The 19,964-nt window shown below is 42.2% G+C and overlaps 3 long non-coding RNA genes across 4 annotated transcripts; 1 reads left to right on the top strand and 2 right to left on the bottom strand.

Moving 5' to 3' along the window:
* Positions 1 to 95: 95 nt before the first annotated feature.
* LOC145422292 (uncharacterized) lies at positions 96 to 495 on the bottom strand. The gene is made up of 2 exons (XR_013903577.1): positions 395 to 495; positions 96 to 294 (listed from the first exon to the last, which is right to left on the bottom strand). It is a non-coding gene; the product is annotated as an uncharacterized LOC145422292 (long non-coding RNA).
* Positions 496 to 6,442: 5,947 nt separating this feature from the next.
* On the top strand, positions 6,443 to 8,703 carry LOC145422516 (uncharacterized). The gene is made up of 2 exons (XR_013903827.1): positions 6,443 to 7,314; positions 8,108 to 8,703. It is a non-coding gene; the product is annotated as an uncharacterized LOC145422516 (long non-coding RNA).
* On the bottom strand, positions 8,516 to 10,841 carry LOC145422514 (uncharacterized). 2 transcript variants are annotated; one of them, XR_013903826.1, is made up of 4 exons: positions 10,407 to 10,836; positions 9,843 to 9,983; positions 9,540 to 9,621; positions 8,516 to 9,012 (listed from the first exon to the last, which is right to left on the bottom strand). It is a non-coding gene; the product is annotated as an uncharacterized LOC145422514 (long non-coding RNA). The 2 variants fall into 2 exon arrangements; XR_013903825.1 differs by having other exon boundaries at positions 8,874 to 9,012; positions 9,843 to 10,021; positions 10,407 to 10,841.
* Between the last annotated feature and the right edge of the window lie 9,123 nt (positions 10,842 to 19,964).

The raw sequence follows: 19,964 nt of genomic DNA, 5'->3' as shown, positions 1-19,964 counted from the left end.
TTTGTCTGAATTTCTACGAACATTATTGCTAAGGATTGTCTTATTGCATTGGAGTCACACTGGGTTAAATATGTACACTTGGGTTTTAAGGGGTATTTATTATTTTCTTCTTCTTCTTTTTTTTTTTTTTTTTTTTTGGGGGGTTGTATGGAAGCCCCAAACGCAATTTCATTGTTCTTGACAATGACAATAAATAAATAAATACTAAAAAATAAATACTTTGTCTCCATGCACCATAATGATGTGTTTTCCACCCATCCAGCCACACCAGTACTGCTTCATCTTAGAAGGCACCTGAGAGAAACAGAAGGGGAAAGTCTTATTTTCTAGGTTAAGAAGAGCATTCATTAATTTCACTACTGTCACTGTATTGCCCAATCAAAAGTCTTAATACCTCTCCCCAAGGGCGTGGATTTGGTTTTGGCATCGGTGGGGACGGATGATTCAGCCATTGAACCCTGTCCTGTTTCTTTTTTTTCCTTTTTGTCTTTGCTTCTTGATAAAAAAAAAAAAAAGAAGTAAATATGCCTACATATGCTATTCTACATGCTTTTAAACCATTTAAAATTACAATTCATAGTTTTATGTGTGAATTATATAATGTTAAGTTACTATTAAACAAATGACTGACTTTAGTTTACTTCAGCCATATTCCATATAAATCAGGTATCATACAAAAATAAAAATAGCTTCAAATACAGTCGTGACAATAAAAGAATATGACTTTAAGGACTTAACAACATTAGTTCAGTTATAGTGCACCAACATCTCTGACACATCAGCACTAAGGGAACACTCAGTGACCTGCTGGTTTTTGTCCATAAAACTACTCGTCTAAGATGACCACAGAGTAAAAGATCTCTCAGCAAAATGATGCAACATTTGAGGCACTATTGCCCCGATTAACTCAGTGAGCTGAGATCTTTTATTCTAAACATGAACTACTGTTACAGCAACAGACATGGACTGCATGCCCCACACAACAACTCAATGTCCACTATGTGAAGGAGCCAAACACAGGCCTTCTCCTCTCGTTAATCTACAGCACCAAATCATCATCAGTCACCTGTGAGCTCTCCTCTTCACCTCTGTCCGAGCTACATGGCAGAGCTGCCTCTGTCACCTGATGAATAACAGTGAGACACTCCACATACATGCAGTCACACATGTGCTTCAAATACAGTCATGAACCACCAGGTCATCCTCCAGTTTCACCTGTGACCTTGTATCACCATTACTCTCTGAGCTCTGTGTTGGTTCTTCTGTCACCTGACAAACAGGACAAACATGACAATAAGAATAAAACGTGCAGCTGCTTCAGTGTTTCTGTCACTTTGTGCAGATCTCGACTCGTCAGTAATGTTTGTAGGATGAGTGCATTTTAAAACTGTGCAAACTGCACTACAAGGTGGAATATCTGCAAAATCATGACGACCTCATGATATTTTGTCTCAAAAATTAACCCTATGAATATGTCAGAGCCATTAGGATGAAATTATTGTGTCACCAACATTTTAATGTTAGACGTATAACTTTAACAGCCTCTGTAAACTAACAGTTTCTCTGACAGCTTCAATCAAAATTAGAAATGCTGCTCTGAGACTGAGAGAACTAACAGTGCTGCCTGCTGTGCAGTTAGTTTCCAAAACACGGTATTAATGGGTACATACTTAGACTGATGTGGGCCAAAGCCTAGCACAGCCTGTAACGTTATTATGACGGACACATTTTATGCGTTAAGTGCCTCACAGGTTTATATGAAAAACACTTTCTTATATCCAGCTTCTTCCTCTTTGCTGCCGTCCTCCTCTCCTCCTCCTCACAGCGCAGGCTTACCGCTGCTGAAACTAAACAGAGCTCCCTGAAAGGCTCAGCCAATCACATTGGCCATATTTGTCACATGACATAGGACTCCAGTAGAGCACGTAATTTAACTCTTTCTGCACCGCTGGGTGAATGAGACGCTGACAGATCGTTTTTTCTTTCTATAAGGTTTGTTTGTTTTTACTCGAAGAGATCGAAATGTTGGTGGGGACAATTCAATAACCGCTGGATATTGGTGGGGACGTGTCCCTTCCGTCCATGCCAAATCTACGCCCTTGCCTCTCCCCTACTTTCATTGTGTGCCTGTATAGCAGAGTTTACTGTGGAAGAAGTGGGTGATAATGATGAACAAACAAAAATGAAAAGGTGGCACTAAAAAGCTGAGAGAGAAGACAAAATTACAAAAAGATGCAGCAAAATGTGTCTAATTTAGTGACTTGTTATCTGTCGAGGCTGCTGCATCGTCAGCAGTGGTAACAGCAACAACTAGTAACAAGTGCTCACAGGCTGAAGAACCTACTGCTGCTAGTGCCCTGTGTGGAGAAGTGCAGCAGTCCTAACTGCTATGGGCTTGAAGTCGGCCTCTAGTGTTGTCACATCCCCATTGAGTTCCCGATGAAGGCTCTCAGGGTCTTGTTGAGGTTGTACAGTTCTAGGCTGGTGTTTTGCTCCTCTGGTATTCTTGCCCATCCCTTTCTGTGCCCCACTCATGTGTCTGTTCATCTTAGCCTCTATGATGCCTGACAGGAGCTTCCATGTGATGCTGAGGCAGGTTACTGGTTGGTAGTTGGAGGGGACCGGTCCCTTCCTGGGAAGAAGCTGTTCTTTAGTCTGTTGGTTTTGCACCTGATGGGTCTGAACCTTTTTCCAGAGGGCAGGATGTTGAAGAGGTGGTGGTTAGGATGGAGGCGGTCCTTTATAATTGCTCTGGCTCTGGAGAGACATCTTGAGCTGGAAATTAAGTGCAGGTAGGAGAGTGTACAGCCAATCACCTTCTCTACAGTTCTTATGACCCTCTGTAGTCTCTTCTTGTCAGCTGTTGTGCAACCAGTGTACCACACAGGTGGCACAGTAGGACACTAGGAGGTCAGACTGCAGCCTGTTCCATCTCAGAACCCCCAGGAAGTGGAGGCGCTGCTGGGCTTTCTTCACCAGGGCTGATGTGTTTGTGGTCCAAGATAGGTCCTCAGATATGTGGGTGCCGAGGAACTTAATAGAGGATACCCTCTCCACAAAGTCACTTTTATGGAGAGGGGGGGGGCATCCGTTCTTGTTTTGTTGGTGTTTAGGGTGAGGTCATTGTAGTTGGCCTGTTCTACAGTTGTGCTCTGTCACACTTTACTGTACTTAGCACAATAATTAGAGTGGCTGCTGCACTTTAGCTGTTCATTTGCGTGTTTGTGTGTTTCTAAGAAATGTTCTCTGTAAGAAACAAATTACTCCAATGAAAAGTTCATTCTTGTAACTGTAACCCTTGAAAAACCATCATTAGAGAAGCTTGGTGGGGGCTGCTGCAGAGACGAAGGTCGGCCGTGCTTCAGTGGCTGTTGCAGTGTGTTGTGTCAGGTTGGCTGTGATCTGTTGTCTCTGAACTGTCTCCACAAACTGCTGCTTCTGTATTTTGTCTGTTTCATTCTGTCTTTTTTGACATTGTCAGGCAGCTTGCAGAGACAGACACTTCAGTGGGAAACTCAACCAAAGTATTTGGATAACTAAGAATATTTGATCGAACGTGGTTACCTCGGTAACTTACCTGTGTTTGTCTTATCCAGAACAGCCCTGAATTTTGTAAATGAATCTGAATAAGTATGTAAATGTGCAGAGCCTTACCTGTTTTCAGTGTGTCATTCGATCCAAACATATTGGGTAACAGTGCACAGCTCATGAATAAGATATTGGTTCTTCAGTGTCGCCACAGACTGAAGACGTTTCACATTCACGAGGGCACGTCGTCACTACTTCACTCTTTTATGTTACCAGAAGTACTTCAGTAGCTGCTGTCACAGCTCCATGGATAGCATGTAACGTGACCGACGCTGGAGTTCCCATCCTGACTAACCATTGGCCTTCTATTACAATAGAGCGCTCCGTGCTGCAGTCCTAAAGTAAAGAGAGGCGATGACCAACTGCAGTGATGATGAGCAGAACGATGACAGCTCAGGACAGCCCAGAAGGAAATCAAAGAGAAGTAAAGGAGGAAAGCATGTGTGCTTCCCTCCGGACGAACAGCTAGTGTCCAGCTTTGCTGAGCATGGGAACGCTGAGAAACTGGGTGAGCTGCTGTTTAAGTGATGACGTTCAGTGATGGTGGAAGTGTAGCTCTCACTTCTATACCTGATTTAAGCTCTTAACATCTCATTAAAAATGACCACTACATGTTATTTTAGCATCTTAATATCTAAAGGACGTGATCAATCCATGATTTCACTAAAAGAAGTAAATTAAAGAATTTTACATATTTTATATTTATATTTGAGATTTTGAATCAACGATTTGAATGTATTTGTCAAAAAGATGCACCTTACATCATGTTAGCATGTTACTCTTATTCTGTCCTTGAAAAAGCATCAGACATGTAGCAGAAAAGCTGAACTAAAATCCAGTCAACTCATGTATTATTTATAACAGGCAATTTTTAGAGATTATAACAAAAATAATTTGAGGGATTTTGCAGGAAAATAATATTTGAATATTTTGCCTTTGTTTGCTCCTGTGAAGACAAGCATTAGTAACTCCTGCTTTTTTCTTTATTTATCATTATTTTGAACCCATTTTAATGGAGACTTTCTGTGTTCATGTTCCTCCATATTTCCTCTGGACTGCACACAGTAGTTTTGACTGACCTATACTTGGTGCATCCACATTAGGGGATCACCTGTGCACACTATCCACGGGGATCACCTGTGCACACTATCCACAGGGATCACCTGTGCACACTATCCACGGGGATCACCTGTGCACACTATCCACGGGGATCACCTGTGCACACTCAGACCTCAGTGAAGAATCAAATGTTGTCTCTCACGTCAGCTGGATATAAAGCTGTGCTTGATGCATTAAGATACGTGATTGGTTGATTGATCATTCAGAGACTGACATTCATGTCCTTCTCACTGACAGTTCCCTGCAGTGCACACACACACACACACACACACACACACACACACACACACACACACACACACTCTTACCTTAAGTACTTTTGCATGGTTGCTTTTGCTCACTAATTGCAGAGGCATTAAAGCAGTGAATGAGCAGATTCTCCTGTTTCAGCTGACAGCAGACTCACCTTCACAGAGGTGTCGCTGGCCTATCAGGACAGCTGCAGCAGACATCAGGTGACGCCCAGGGAGCGCATCCTGCAGCAGCTCCAGGTATGCAGCCTCACGTCAGCTCCTGATGGATTCAGTCATCTTATCTTATCTTATCTTTGACACCCCAGCCGCTGGTCAAGCCCTGCAGACTCTCTAAAGCAGCGGTCCCCAACCCCCGGGCCTCGGACCGGTACCGGTCCGTGAGTCGTTTGGTACCGGGCCGTGAGAGTTGAGGCTCAGGTGTGAAATGTCTGGTTTTCAGGGTTTTTATCGGTTTTCAGCGTTATTTTGTTATCGTTTTTATCGTTTACTCTGTTTTCCTGGGTCTTTTCAGTGTGTTATGAATAAATTCTCTTTTTTTCGGTACCGGTACTAGTTTTATTTTGTTGTATTTATCCGCGACACCTTAAAGGCCGGTCCGTGAAAATATTGTCGGGCATAAACCGGTCCGTGGCGCAAAAAAGGGTGGAGACCTCTGGTCTAAAGTGTCAGTGAAGCCAGCGTGCCCTTCTTTCCTTTATGAGCCTCACAGCGAACTCTGTGAGGGACATGTTGTAATGTGTGTTAAAACTGTGGGCTGCATTAAACAAAATGAGTAGTTTTCAGAAACAAGGGCAGTTCCTGCAGTATGAACATATTTGTACCTGAACAACATTAGAAAACATCTGAATTCAAAGCTCGGCCACAGAGCCGCGTATCTTAATCCAACAAAGTGAAATATTGCTTTAAAAGCAGTGTGTGTAACCTTGTTCTTCTATGCAACATCAGCAGTTCTGCTGATAAAATAAGCGTAGCATGCAATGATATGTCGGCTCTGCAGAAAGGATCAATATCAACTGTGACCTGGTACAGTTCAAGCCTCAGACGCTGTCACAGCCATTTTATCCAAACAAAGGCACTCTCAGGTATGATGTCAGAGCATCGTATCACGCTCAGTCTGTGCACACACATACTGAAGTCCTGCGCGTAATTGAAATGATTCGGTTCCATCAACCTCAATCAGGCTTATTGCGACACAGCACTGACAGCATCTCCACTCTAAACAAGAGGCTAAGAGCAGGTTAGAAGCTCAAGCTAGTATGAATGCAAGTAATTAACACCTGTAAATAAAACGTGCACAGGTAGAAAGAGTGTACGGCCCCGTGTCTAAGTTAATACTGAAGGAAAAGACACTGACAGTAGTACGTGCAGTACCAACAGTCATTCTAACAGTGATGATTCTGATAGAAATCCCATCCCAGAGGTTTTTAAGGTGGCAATAATTAAACCATGACTTGATCCTGCTGTGGTGGCTAATCACTATGGAACTCCAAAGTGTTCAAAATTAAATAAATAAATAGGTCAAGATGAAATAAATAACTATGTGAATAAATAAGACACAGATATGTAATGTGAGAATGATATTGTGAAATAATGGAACACATTTTGAAAAAAATGCTCATTATTGTGAAATATATTGCATTCTGCTATATAAATTTACTTATTATTGTGAAATATTATTTCATGGTCATTATTTTTCACAATAACAGAGATTATTCCTGAGGCATTTTATTTATTTCCAGCCGTTTTTAGTCCAAAATGACCTTTTTTCAAAGTCAGTCTTTATTTCAAAATCCCGTTTTTCCCGATGGTCTATTTATTTCATAATGCGACTTTTCAGCAGAATGACTTTGTCTGTCAATCAATGTAAGTGGGCTGGACCTTTGCACCTATTGGCTTATCGTTTACCATCGACTAGTTTTCCTGGATACCGGCTCCGCGGACGGCTACTGCAGCTAGCAACAGCGTGCTAGGTCAAAAGTCACGGAGGATGGCGGACTGGTGTGAACTTCAGCCAGTTCTGCTCATTTAAGCAAATCAGATAGAGAGGGATCATTTACCTGTAGATACTGTTTTGAGTCGTTTAGATGTTTCTGAAATGTCTGGATGATAATTGCTCTTCAAAATCTTAGCATCGATGACAGCATTGTCAAAGGTTTAAGATCAATTCAGCACCGTGTTCGTTTGGAATACGCCGAGGAAGAACAGTCTTCAAATGTTGGCCGTCCACGTCTAGAAATCCCGGTGCAGCACTCAGGACTTTAGTGCTGTCCGGGATAACCGTCGGGGTAATTGCCGATACATTTTCTGTGTCTCCGAGCACAATTAGGAGGAAAATGACGGAGGATGGTCTAAGGTAAGTTTATGCTGTAATTGAGCACCTGTGTGATTCTGTACACAGCATTGTTTAGGTGTTGACCTTAATTATGACGTTTGACAATGAATTATTATCGCTTACTTTTTTTTGTTACTGTCTAAACTAAGTGGGGCAGCTACGGCTAAAGCTATCGGCGCCATCTCGGCGTTGAGACACGTTTAGCAGTGTTAGCTGTTAGTGTGTTAACTCGGAGACTGGGGTCAGTGGAGCCTGTAGGAACCTTTTACACAGAGAGTAGACCCACCAGCTTTCCACAGTCTACTTACTTATCACATCTTGTTAGACAGCAGGGTCATTAGTGCTTTAAATAGTACATAGTTGAATGTTTCATTGCTGTTTGCAGTTGATTGTTCTCTGATAACGCATAACAAGGTTGATGTTAAATAGCGAGTTTATTGAAATGGTTTTGTCTATTTCAGCAGCATTATAGATATACTTTCTCTGGTGTCTTCGGTAAAGCTAAAACAAGAATACATTTACATCCTTGGTTCTTTCAGCATTAATTGGAAAACTTTGAGATTTGCTGTGTGTCTCCCAAGCCATTCTCTTTTATCCCACCTGTCAGGTATAGATGGCAATACTTTAAACAAAGTTAAATTTGTTATACCTGAAGAGAACCAATCCTGACCTAGAATGGGTGAATGAATAATTAGTTGGTAGCCAATGCCTAAGCAACTCACATAGGCCCTGGCAGACTCAATAAGTCCATCTAGGAACAGCTGCAGGAAACAGCTCTTCAGTTTAGATTTAAAACATGTGCATGCTCTTTCAGGTTGATGAGGATTATGGTGTGGACTGGACAGGACAACATAATCGCCGCCCATCAAATGAGATCACCATTCCTGAGATTCAGCTCCCAGATGCACTGAATGAACAAGACCCTGCTGTGCTACCAATACTTCAGAATCACTTGTAGAAAGACATTATTACATTTAATCAGTTTCTATGTCAGGAGGATTTTTTTTTTTTTAATTTCTACAGCTTTGTAGCTAATACTGACTCAAAACAGCATAACCAATTTCATTTTCAACAAAACAGTGAGTGGCTATAAAACAGGATTTGTTTTATACAGCTGTCACTTTAATGATATTCATTTCTTGGTTGGATATACAGTACATGTCAACTCTGAGCAGATTTAATACAATGAACACAGAGTAGTGTAACATCTTAATTCAAATAATTTTTTCTAGAAATTTTTTTTGTATCAGTAGCGAGTATAAACAAAACATATTGTGTAATTTATAATGTACAGTGAACAACTGATTTTGATATCTGAACTCTTCATCAGTTTATATTAAAAAAGCCATAAATGCACACCTGTACTCTGTATTTTTCACTGTCAAGTGTATTAAAAAGAACTAGAACTCACTAGATTGTCCGTTTCTTTGAACACCGAGTACAGTAATGTGATGCAAGAAAGAAGAAATGGTCTAATCTTACCATGTGGTTATGGAATCAATCGTAAACCAGACCAAAACCTGAGTCAGTAGAGTTGAGACACACCTGAATGTCCATTAGAAATGACTCATAGGTACAGTAGTGTGCAGGAAGACGTAGTACTTCAAAACCGGTGGAAGACTTTGGAAGATTGCTGTTGACCACTTCCACAGTCATTTCTCGGCAAGACTTCCCATCCTGTCCAAAACTTGATGAGGGCTTTTTGTTGTGCACAAGATGCTGCAACAGAAGATTGTTTTAAACTATAATGACATCCTATATTCATTATTTTCAATCTTTTATGGAGAAATACCATAAAGATGACCACTTACATACAGGGCACCAGACATTTTTGCCCCACTCAAATTGCTGTTGTAGCTTTTATAGGTATTTTTATGTTAACAAAGCTAAAAGTAGTCTACATACAATTCTAGTGCAACTGATAATGCCACCACTCTTATGTATTGCATGGAGCAAATAACAAAACAAAATTATACTATAGCGTAGAGCTGGGCGATAGAACGATAACGATATGTATTGCGAAATAACTTTTTCTCAATAGAAAAATTAAACTATTGCGATAGACCTCACCGCTCTTGTCCTTTTTATAAAAATAAAAATAAATATCGTGATATGAAAAAATCTCATATCGCCCAGCTCTACTATAGTGTACTTTGTTAATGACCCAAGATCACTGGACTGTATGTAATTTACCAAAGTATAATCAGAGAAAACCAATGGCAAAATACCTATCGCAGCAGACTTACCATTTTCAATGAAGGACCGAAGGTAACCTGCCACTCTGCATTTATCCTCGAGAGCATTCCTCTTCTTCCTCATCTTCATCTTCTGTGGCAGGCCACAGTCATTTTATAGCTTTACTTATCTTGTAGTCTTAAGAGCATCAGCAACATTAGGTGTATTTTTATTAAATGTAACCCAGCTGTTCAACTAACCCACGCATACAAAACAGTATATTGGTGTTTTGTGTCAACAATTAATGTTCATCCTTCATAAATTAACCAAATAGCTTTACTATTCAGATGTTAAAAGATGTGACCTGACCTTACCTCACAACAGGGAGCAGTCTCTGATTCCCTTGGTAAGAAAGGAGGAATGATGTCTGATCTTTCTGTCAGAAGCGGCCATACCATGGTTTCCTTAAGCCCTTTCCTCAGCTGCTTGACTTGACGACTTGTTTGTGTTATGACCTACAACGGTGAGACCAAACCAAAACTGAAGTTGGAGTCTGTAAAGTGACACACACTTTAAATGTTAAATATTTAAAGAACATCCACTATACTAGTAAAAGCATTTTCAAATTATACCCACTTACAAAATCACTACGTTGAACTAAAATTGCTTTCTTTTCTTTCACATAGATTACTTGTCTTCCATATTAGCACAGAAGATAAGCCACTTTAAAACAGTCATGAATAACTATTACCTACAACAATGTAAATAGTAATACAGACATTAACCCAGAAGACAATTATTTTCTCTTACCTAATTTATAGAATTCTTTGCTATGATAAAAAACAGTATTAAAAAAAATCTGTGACTAAACTGATTAAAAAGCTCATTTTTGCCAGACAGACAGACTAACCAAGCAATAATAACATATCGTTACTTACCCTGAACAGCGTTTCGTGGAGTGGAGCTAGCTGTGATAGCGTTAGCATTTGCTAACGTTAACACTGTGCGGTTGTGATGAGAACTTGGACCAGGGACCACTTCATCTCCAGTACACTGCTGCAATACTCAGACTGAGGTGAAGACGTTCAATCTAAGCGGTTAGCAAGTTCTCTGAGTAACTCAGAAACGGACTTGTTTCCTGCAGCCATGCCCTTCACAAGAATTGATACACCTGTAACGTTATTCGCGCCCAGTGTTTTGCATTTGTCGGTGCCTTAAGTTTATTTTGAGCTGCATACTGCCGCCAGCTGCATAGGAGACGCATTGCACCATTAAACCTAAATCGACAATTCATGTGCTATTACTTATGTCTGAGTAAAGGAGCAACCAATCACACAACTGGCTCCGCCCTGTCTCTCTTGATTGACAGACAAAGTCATTCTGCTGAAAAGTCGCATTATGAAATAAATAGACCATCGGGAAAAACGGGATTTTGAAATAAAGACTGACTTTGAAAAAAGGTCATTTTGGAATATAAACGGCTGGAAATAAATAAAATGCTTCAGGAATAATCTCTGTTATTGTGAAAAATAATGACCATGAAATAATATTTCACAATAATGAGCATTGTTTTCAAAATGTGTTCCATTATTTCACAATATCATTCTCACATTACATATCTGTGTCTTATTTATTCACATAGTTATTTATTTCATCTTGACCTATTTATTTATTTAATTTTGAACACTTTGGAGTTCCATAAATCACAGACTGCTCTCTAACCTCTCTTCTATTTTTAGAAATTCTTGAAAAAGCAGTTTGCCTGTTATAGACGGGTCCACGGTGCACCTCTGGCATCTTAGAAGCACACAGTGGGGGGAACAGGCTGTCATTTCTAGTTTCATTTTAGTGGAGGGAGAGAGAATATCAACCAAAAACGCTTTACATAACAGTTAGAATTATAGAAATGGGATTTGCATGTCATTACATGAAGTAAATATTTAGTCCCCTAGCAAAGTATGAGTGAGTACTTGGTGGAGAAACCCTTACATGCACAGCTGTAAGACTTTTCTTGTAGTTGGCAACAGATATGCACACGAACCTCTCAGGAGGGATTTTACAGAAACAATCCTTCAGGTTTCTTGGCTGCCACTTGGAGCTTCAGCTCCCTCCACAGATTTTCTGTCGGTCTGGATCCTGGCGAGGCTACTCTGTGATGTAGCCATAGTCTTGTTGGCTTGGTCATATGTCGTGGGCGGTTATCATCCTCAACCCATCTCAGTGGAAGTCCACTGGCCCGTCAGTGTGAGGTTGTCCTGTAACCTTTGCAGAGAAACAGAAATAATGTTTGGACCTTTGTGCTTTCCTGGGGGCAGCGGTGCTGTTTGGGTCATGCTCGGCATTTCTGTTCCTCCAAACTCAGCCGGCTGTGTTCATGCCCAGGGCTCCAGATGGTTTTATTACACTGAGATGTTTACTGGCTTAAGACTGTGGTCCAACTGCCTTCAGACCACCAAGTCATTTTAGGCTCATCCGCCACCTTTCTCATGATCATCTTCACCTGATGAGGAAGATCCTGCGGCCGCATGCCATTTCCATTTCCAAATAATTCTCAGTAAGCTTGTTGCTGTGGACCATCACAGCCTTGTCTACAGTCTGGATGTTCGAACAGCTCGTTGGTTCTTGTCCATGGTGGTGGAGAGGTTGGAACAGAAGAAATGGATCCTGTGAACAAGTGTGTATCATAAAACACTGAGACCAAGGAGTCCCACATGTGTGCCCACATGGACACAGCCAGTCCGTGGGACTCACAATTACTGAGGTCGCTTTTACGTGTTTTTATTTTGGATTTTTGTTGATATCGATCCATTAAAATCCAACTGCCATAAAATGTAGAGACGGTTTATTTGTTGTGTGCTAGCAGATAAATTCAGCAGGGATGTAATAAGCATTGACCCAACTTTAAACTCTTACTGGACGGTGACTCAGTGCTGACATTTAGAAAGAAATAGACTTGATCCTGTTGTTGTGAGAAAAGCTGCTTGACCCATAAATGCCCTTGTGAAATGAGGTCGTTTGAAACCCCAGTGAACTGTGAGATTTGGTTGGACAGTGGAGACTGTGCGCTTGCACACTGGTTGCATGCACCGTGTCATGGCAGCAGGGAGTGTTTGTTTCATCGTGTTGTGAAGTTCAAACAGAGCAGTTTTGTGTTGATGATGTAGTTACTGTAACACTAAACTGTGCGACAGGACAGGCCCTGACAGCCTCCTGTGTTACTGTGCGTGCTGTGCGAGTACACAATGACAACAACACACTCCTCATGCACATTTAGCAGCAGTGTACCTGTAGTACTAACTTCTAACCTGACATCAGCCTGTCGTCGCTCTCTTATCAGGAATACAGTAGCGTGGAAAACATCAGCACATCCCACCAGTGTAATCCTCTTTGAAACACTGCTACTGATAAAGGTTATGTATTCAAAGATATAATACATAAAATTGGCCTCTTTTACAATAATTCCTATAATTGAAATAAAAAACATCAGTCAGAGGGAAAAAGTAAACACTCCTGATTCAGGAGCTTCCAGAGCTTCAGCCTCCTGCTGTGTCTGGCAGACGTTTTGAACAGAGCTCTAAATTATTAAAAATAAATCATCCTACAGGGGAGATGATCTACACATGGCATAGATTTCAAAAGAATGTCGATTTGTCCAGGAGAGGCTGTTCCAAGAGCAGATATTTGATGCAAATAATAAAAAAAGTCTCTAAAAGTTTTTTTCAACTGTCACCGTCATCACAGATCTGACCTGCTCGGCAGGGATGGCAACACAAGCCCACATATGTTTAGTGACAATGGAAGCAGCAGCTCGGTTTCCAGGTGAAAAGGGAGCAAAAGAAAAGAGTTCATTTGGGAGAAGTCTGAGGAGTTTGCACCGAGATGACCGACAAGCTGGGAAACAAACTCAGGTTAGGATTGGACAGACTCACAGCAAGAAGGGGACGGCTTGAGGAGTGGGCCGTACTTAAGACGAAATGATCTCCAATAAGGAAATAAATATTCTTTCTCAGCGAAGATGACTCCTGTTGGAATAATGTCTGTCATTCATTAAAGGTGTGAGAGTGCATCTTTCTACAACATGAAGATGTTAAGCACTCCACCAAGTCCAAATCTGATATAATCAAATTAGCTCCCACTAACATTAGTGTGGAGCAGCTGTTCAGATCATTAAAGAGGCTCTAAATGAATCCAGAAAGCAGTGTTTGCTAATCTGCTGGCTTTGGCAGGTGCGCGGCATGCTAACCCAAGTTTGCGTTAACATAGATTTAAATAAATGGCCTGCATTTATATAGCGCTTTTCTAGTCCCTAAGGACCCCAAAGCGCTTCACACTACATTCAGTCATTCACCCATTCACACACACATTCACACACTGGCGATGGCAAGCTACATTGTAGCCACAGCTGCCCTGGGGCACACTGACAGAGGCGAGGCTGCCGGACACTGGCGCCACCGGGCCCTCTGACCACCACCAAAAACTGACATCGTAGGTACGTCCATCAGAATTTTCAGATGAGTTCGAATCTCAGTGACTTAAAGGTCAGAGGTCGCTCACCTGGGATTTTCAAATGAACACCACAGGTGCAAAAGTCTGGGAGAAGTTTAAATGTCAGTCACCTCGTCTTCAAGGTCAGGGGTCAAGGTTTTTCAAAATCCCAGAACTCGAGAATTAGGCTACGTTCAAAATTCACAGATGCAGCTACTGAAAGAGAGTTTGAGTCTGAACTCAAGGTCAGAGGTCACATTTGTGAAACGCACTGGCACTGGCTGCTGCTAGTATTGTGTGACTCACATATCCAATCCTGGATCAGACACGGGTCAGGTGATGACAACACTGGGCCAATCATGTAAGCGGCCTATTACATTTACCTCTGTGTGGAGTCGGCATCGGGCAGCAGCGACTGCTAGCAGCAGAGCTAATGCAGCTTCTGGACCCACTGTACAGTAACGTGTTCAGAGCTTTTATTTGTGTTTTCAGTTTTTAATAAGTACGTGACCAGGTCATGTGACACAGCTGTGCGCTGCTCACTCTTATAACACTTGTTAGGAAGCGTTTGGTCAGAAGCTCGGCGCTGTGTGTGAGAGCCGTCTGCAGTCAAGACGTTCACACTGACTCGGTTTATCTTGTTGCCATTATGATTTTTGAATACGTCTCATTCTGACTAAAGGACGATCTGGTATCCTCGTGTTGGCGTTGTTCCCACATCATCATAATAAATGTTGTTCCCAGTTCAACATCGCAAGTGACCAATCACCTTCTTGTGATGTCATACTCCTGCGACTTCGAAATACCCACCTTAAAACAAATTTTCTTCACTTGTGCCCGCCTCTGTCTGTCAATCCAGCGCTCCGCTTCACTTGCGAGAAACCGCCGCCTGTCCGCCGAATTTGAAGTCCTTTTAGGATACTTTTTAAACGGTAAGCATATGTTCCTCACTTGGCTTGGTGTCTGTTTGCTAGTGATAGGCTACTTGACGACAGCATTAGCTAACCAGTGTTCTCTAGACCAGCGTTCCCCAACTTTTTTGGTGTTTCGTGGCCCGGTGGTTGGGTCAGGCAAAATTGCAGGGACACCGTGTTAATGTTGTCCCTGGGACATCAATTACACAGTGGCCCAGGACAAATTAGTAAATTTCTGGATTACTGTTAATCTCCATAGAATCAAGAACCCATGTCCAGTTTCACAGCTATGGACCAGTTAATTATGTTTCCAGGTGATATTTTGATTCATAGATTCAGCACACAACCATTGGTCTAGGCCTTTTAGTTCAAATTCTCTTCACTTATGTTTGTAAAATGATCAGGGAAGCTACTGCAATGTTGCCTGACAGCATTTTTATGACAGCTATATTCACCTGTACATTTATTATATATTATAATACATTGACACGCAGTTCTCTGGAGAACACTGGTTCGCAAGTAGCCTATCACTAGCAAACAAACAGCTATCCATTTCAGCCATTTCAAGGAAAATATATGTATAATGCTTACTGTTTATTAAAGAAAAGTATCTTGAGTGGAATTCAAATTGCTGGATCGGCGGACAAAAGGCGGTTTCTCGAAGAACATTTGTTTTTGAAGGCGGGTATTTTTCGAAGTCGCAGAAGTATGACGTCACAAGAAGGTGATTGGTCACTTGTAATGTGGACCCTGGAAAAACATTAATTATGATGATGTGGGAACAACGCCAACACGAGGATATCAGATCGTCCGTGACTAAATATTAAAAATGCAAAAACATCTGCATGCACATCATCGTGCACACACACATCACAGTCGCTCACGCAGGCAGTAAAAGTATTTCCTTTCTTAGCGACGCTCCTCTCTGCCTTCAGTGAGATAAAGTCTGACTTTCTGTCGCAGCCACACTTGAAACACAGTGTGCCATTTATAATTCATTTTATGTACATACTCACTTTACTTGGACCAAGCCATGTTAAAGCACGCTGCTCTCCACCCACCCAGCCCCCCGGCACAAATTTCACTCGAGATCAAGGGGAATTATTTGTGGAAAATTAGAGACTTAGTAGCGCTTACGTTAAGCATACAGCCGCCGTATTATCTCTGAGGTGCTAATGAAGCGGGCTGCAATAGAAACGAATGTAGGTGGTCCTCCTCAAATAATAAAATATGTATGGCTAAGCATTAGCTAAGAGGGGCAATATTTAGACCAAAAGGCTGCGTGCGAACGAATCCATAATCAGACGATGCAAATGGAAAAGACAAATGCCTAAAGAGCAAATTTATTAAATTAGGTCTTTTAAGGCGAGAGGCGATTCCCCGAGGACCAGCGCTGAAGACTATTTAAAGCCTTTTTTATTGCACCCTCGGGGCCTGCGTGCTCCTTTGAAATGCTCTAAGTGGATAAAGCAGTACTGCTGTCGGAGTGGTAAACAAGAACAAACTGTCAGATTTCACTGTACAAACCCAAGTGTCGGATGTGTCGTTCACTCAGTGTAATTAGGAAGGCACAGTCCTGACTGTGAATCCACTGCAGTGATTTAAAGTAGAACAAGACCTCAGGAACCGATGCAGTCGGTGCATGAATTCATTGGGTAGCTACAGACGGTGGTGGTGCTGTAGCTCAGGCAGTAGAGCAGGTCATCTACTGGTTGTATGAACCCTAGACCAGTGCTGGTTGTAATGCATTCCAAAGTAACGTAATCACATTACATTTTCCAGTAATGTAGTAATATAAGACGTGACAGTTAAAGTGTGCTCCTGCACATTTGGGTTGTTTGCGTGCAGGAGGAGGTCTGAAAACACTCAGGGACAGAGCTTTGAGTGGGTGCATGGAGCAGTAGCCTAAGTTTCTAATGTTAACTAGTCATGTGATTTAGGTCATTTTACAACCCCAAAGTAATGTAACAAGTAGTGTACAGAATTAAGTAATGCAGTAGATTTCTTAATTACTCGTAATTCTGTACATAAAGCAGCGTGCAGCGTCTGCTTCAGGTTACTCCTGCGTCTTGATACGAGTCGGGCTAACGTGATGATTCAGCACTGTGTCCTCACTCAGCTGTCCAGCCTCAGTCAGAATGAAAGGACGTCGCAGGGTTAAAGAAAACTCCTCTTTTTCTTGTTTCTTTACCTTTTCAAATCAAATCAAATCACTTTTATTGTCACATCACATGTGCAGGTACATTGGTACAGCACATGTGAGTGAAATTCTTGTGTGCGAGCTTCACAAGCAACAGAGTTGTGCAAAATACAAGAATGGCTACATCTGAAACTAATAAATATATGTATAATATATAATAGTATATGCGTTTCTGGATGTGTATACTAAATATTTTTCTACGTGTGTGTGTGTGTGTGTGTGTGTGTGTGTGTGTGTGTGTGTGTGTGTACACATTTTTTACAAATTAAATAGAGTAAACAATAAATAAAATATATAAAATAAATAAAATAAAATATACAGAGTTGAATATGTGCAAAACAGTGGCATTACTGTACAGTATGGAGTGCATAATGTTGAAGTTCCAGTAGTGAAGCTGAGGTGTCTATGACGTGTTCAGCAGTCTGATGGCCTGGTGGAAGAAGCTGTCTCTCAGTCTGCTGGTACGGGACCGGATGCTGCAGAACCTCCTTCCTGATGGAAGCAGTCTGAACAGTTTATGGCTGGGGTGACTGGAGTCCTTGATGATTTTCTTAGTTCTTCGTGTAAATATTGATTCATTTTTTGTAAATTCCAGACTAACGCTTTATTAAATCATTACCTTTGATCACGTCATTCATTTCAGAACAATCAGCAGTTTTCATTCACTTCATGAAGTCACAATAATTATTCCCCCAGACCTGTTAAACACGTTGTGCTGGCATTCTTCCTTTCAAACTCTTCTTATTTCTTCCAGTTTCCAGAGAAAAGCGTTGTCTGCCACTTCCAGGCTCAAAGTGACGTATTTTCCCAGCCCGTAAACACAAAGGGATTCTAGATTAAGCGAGCTTTAACACAACCGTTTGTATTCTTTTCAGCATGTTTGGAGAGTAAGCTTGAAATTAGTTGCATGTTGGCAAATCTTCTAATGAATAGCTTAGTGGTTGTTTCCCTTGCAGATTATTCAGTTGAGTGGACTGAAGAGAAATCAATTACTCCAACTTAACTTTCATTATTTATCCCACAGTTAAAGAAACAAAGATGACATGACAGCGTGCCTCTCCTAAATTCAGGGTCAGATTCAATTCCCAGAAATGTTATTTTCCCAGGATAAATCCCTGTGAGGGAGGAGGGGTGAGGAGTGGGGGAGAAGAGCGAATCCCTCCAGAAATGAAAAGACAAAAAAGGGAAAATCTGTTTTTACAGACCACCGCTGCTTTCTCAGCTCTTTTGATTAGCATTAATGCTGCACTGCGGAAGTCTGCCGGCACGACTGTTATAGCTCCTCACACACGCCACGCACGCACACGCCACGCACACACACACGCACACATACACACGCCACGTACACGCACACACCACACACACGCACACATACACACGCCACGTACACGCGCACACACACACACGCACACGCACACACACACACGCCACGTACACACACACACACACACACACACACACACACACACACACACGCACACATACACACACACACACACACACACACGCGCACACACACACACGCACACATACACACACACACACACACACACACACACACACACACACACACACACACACACACACACACACACACACACACGCACACAGCTATATCTCTCAGTGCCTGTGTCATTCTAAGTGAGGATGTTTTTTTCTTCTCTTAAATTAAATGCACGCTGATTGTTATTGCCCCCCCCCCCCCACCTCCCCCCGTGTGTGGAGCAAGGTAAATGTCACTAAGTAAGTGCCACAGTATTTTGCTGGGCGGCAGTTCGCAGGTTTCACGTGCAAAATAAAAGCGGGGGGGCGTCTGAGCGCGCGGGCTTATCGGGAGGGGGGCCGGACATATGTCGCCGCTCTCATTACGGGCCGCGGCGGCGATAACGGGGCACTTAGTGCTACACTTGAAACGCTGTGGAGCCACGGTGGAAAAACGCTGCTGCTAACGCAGGTCTGTCACTCACGCAGCCTGACACACCCGCCTTTATTTCACGTCCCACTGTAGTTTGGCTCTAACGCCGCGTGGGAACGTAGATACACGCGTGTCTGCGTGCTAAACAGTCTATTTTACTTTCTCTGCTGCTAATTGAATTGGGAGCAGTTGCAGTTAAACTGAATGGCACGTGTGATGCACTGTTGGTAGTGGCCTATTAGGGCGAATTGAATTTGCACGCTCGGGTGGCTGCACATGTAATATGAGTGCTTTTGGGGGGGGGCTCCTCACTGAAATGACCACGTTTTGAACGTAATCTGTGTGCGCCTTACATCAGTGATCGACTCATCGAGAGGCTTTAATGTTGAACCCCAATCAGTGCAATATTCTCCTCTTTGCTTCCTTCACATATTTCATCCAAACCAAATGAAGGAGACGCCCAGCGCTCGCTGTCACGGCCTTTAGTGTGTTCAACAAAGCTGCACGAGCAGAGAGGGGTGTGTGCGTGTGTGTGTGTGTGTGTTTGTGTGTGGACTTCATCCTCCTGATGAAGGCAGTGTGTGTGGTCCAGCCGCTCTGTGGGCCACACTGGTGCTGCTGGCAGTTTTAAAAACAACAAGTGTCCACTTTACGTTTCACTCTGGTGAACTCCACCAGCTTCCTCCCATGTTCCAGTCCACTTGTCAACCAGTCAGCATCATCCACATCCCAGTTTCACAGTCTTTACTTGTCATATGCACGTTAGCACAGGGTCAACATTGCAATGAAATGCAAGCTAGAAGACATGTTACTCAGCTGTGCAGTAAATATATAGTAAAAACATCCGTGACGTGCAGTGGGGACTGCATCGAGTGATGGCTGGAAAAAGCCTCTCGTATGCTGTAAATATGTATGCGGACGATTATCATAGCATAAATTATGCATAAGTAATGTTTGATGATGACCCTGTCTGCTGAACAAG

The sequence above is a fragment of the Astatotilapia calliptera genome, chromosome 19 (genome assembly GCF_964374335.1).
Source record: "Astatotilapia calliptera chromosome 19, fAstCal68.1, whole genome shotgun sequence".
In the NCBI taxonomy this organism is placed as follows: domain Eukaryota; kingdom Metazoa; phylum Chordata; class Actinopteri; order Cichliformes; family Cichlidae; genus Astatotilapia; species Astatotilapia calliptera.
This window is presented reverse-complemented; position numbering and strand designations above follow the sequence as displayed.